Genomic DNA, 2,509 nt, shown 5'->3' on the forward strand with positions numbered 1-2,509 from the left:
CACACACACACACACACACACACACACACACACACACACACACACACACACACACAGAGAGAGACAGACAGACACAGAGCAAAACTAACTCATGATGTTACCCAAGTGTGGGCTGGGTTTATTCAGATAGTTTTGATTGCTCCTGTTTTACTCAGGCAGTGGTCTAGTCTGAGAGAGCAGTAGTCCTAACCAAAAGCTTAGTTACACACAGTAACAGGAAGGAAGGCAGGTTGTTCATGTTCATCTTTAACGGGAGTCTCATAAGGGAGAAGTTGTTTTTCTGGCCTTACTGACTCAGGACAGCCCCCTGTCAGATTGTATTACTCTGTACCTATGTATTGTTTCCAACATATGTTGCCGGGGGTGGGGGGTGGGGGGTAAGATGTTGTTTTCAATGCCTTCCTGCATTCAGCACATGGTCTTAGACCTAGACACCACATCTCCCTCACATTGTTCTGAGTCAGGCCACAAAGAAATAGGAAACACAGTATGACAGAGGCTGGGCACTGAGTTGAGCTTATAGGAATGGATTATATTGGAAGTCCAAAGAATAGGTATAGGGAGACTGAATACAATATTGCCCATAGAGGTCAGTTAATTTTGAGTAGGTTGAATACACAGTATGTAAGCAGAGAGAGTGCATAGCTACAAACAAGCTCAAAGCACTATTATTACCTTGGTTACAGGTTGAGTGAAAGCTTGATTTATTAGGTCAAGCTTTAAAGAGCATTTCTCAGAAAAAACCAGGTCCACAGGAACCCAGATGGTGGACGAAGAGAACAGACAAATTGTTCTCTGTGCAAAGACAGACAGAAACACAAATAAATAAATAAATAAATAAATAGGCAAATAAACAGATAAAAGTAAGACAGTAGTGAAAGTACCTGTCCTGTACTTTCAAGGTTCAGTGTCTGTTCTCCAGACAGGAAGAGACAGACAGAAAAACAGCCTCATGAAATCAATAAGGAGTTATGCCTAAGACATTAAAATAGTACTTTGTTGTTTTAAACTATTTATTTATTCATTTAATTTTGCTGTCTAATTTTTAGCTGGTAAGCAACCTGAACATAAAAGTGGCCAAAAATATTGAAAATAATAGCCAGTTATCTTTTTATTTACTTGTAGAAGGATGCCTTCTGCTTGGCACGAATTACAAAGTACCCTGTTAAGACAGATGGGTGAAACAGGTGGTGGCAGCATATGCTTTTAATCCCAGCACTTGGGATTCAGAGGCAGGCAGATTTCTGAGTTTGAGGCCAGCCTGGTCTACAGAGCGAGTTCCAGGACAGCCAGGGTTACACAGAAAAACCTTGCTTTGAAAAATCAAACAAACAAACAACAAAAGACAGATTGGTGCTTGGTGCTGGTGGTATTCTTGGGCATGGAATCTGGGCAGAGCCATCTGCCCAATTGTTTGGACTTGGTCCTAGGAATGGGCAGTCCTGGTAGGGGCCAGCCTTTGCTGCTATACCCACAGTCATTTCATTGTGTCTGTCCTCTGTGGTGATGGCTTACTCAGAATCCTGGATCTTGTTGACTTCACTGGTACATACCCCTGCCTGCCTGCCTTGCCACAGGTCACTTACCTTCTATTCCTACTGAGATGGACAAAAATATGTGCAGCCACGTGGGTGGCCGCACACTGCCTGAGGTACCATCATGGGTTCAAATGAACTGCTGGGCCTTGGGAGCAAAGTGGGTCATGGTGCTCGTAGCAGACCAACAGACAGAGTCCAGGCCATATCTGAACCCAGTTGCTAAGTGCCTCTGGCTTCTGCTCCTCTGCTAGGTATCCTCCCTTGATGAGCTTATGGTGTGATTGAGATTGACCTTCACTTCCCACTGACCTTCCCCAGAGCGGGTCAGCAGGGAGAGCTCAGCTCTAACACAGTACCTGGTAACAATGATTCAGTCATAGTCATGGAGGTGGGTGGGTGGGCAGGTGCACAGCAGGGAGAGCTTGCTGAGTGCTCATGTCCACAGTGCACATGGGTCTTGTCCGGATTCCATTTTCCTCCTTCCAGATAACAACATTCTTGTTATAGGAGTAGGAAGCCAGGATACTGCAGTGCATGGAATAGGCTCAGGGACTTGCCACATTGACCTCTTTTGTCCCTGAGGCCAAGGATGAGGATCCAACCCCTGCTACGTATAGTAGATGGCAGGTTGCCAGAGAGATACTATAGTCCATCAATGCTTTATAAATCCTTATAGTAGTCTTTTTTTTTTTTTTGAGATAGGTTTTGAAGAAACCTGCCCACAGCACCATGGGGTACCTCTCTCTGGACCCCAGGTTTGGCACACCCACAAACCAATTTCCAACACAAAAATGTTATGGTCTAAGCCCACTGCCCCGCCTCTTCCCCCACCCCTCAGAATAGCTGTAACCATTTTTCTTTCCATGCCTGCCAGCTAATTCACATTGTTGCTGTAACATTGACACAGAGAAGTGACATGGCTCAAGGACATACTGACCACATACTCTGTTTTGTTCTGTATGTTCTGAATG

The sequence above is a fragment of the Mastomys coucha genome, unplaced genomic scaffold (genome assembly GCF_008632895.1).
Source record: "Mastomys coucha isolate ucsf_1 unplaced genomic scaffold, UCSF_Mcou_1 pScaffold12, whole genome shotgun sequence".
NCBI classification, from domain to species: Eukaryota; Metazoa; Chordata; class Mammalia; order Rodentia; family Muridae; genus Mastomys; species Mastomys coucha.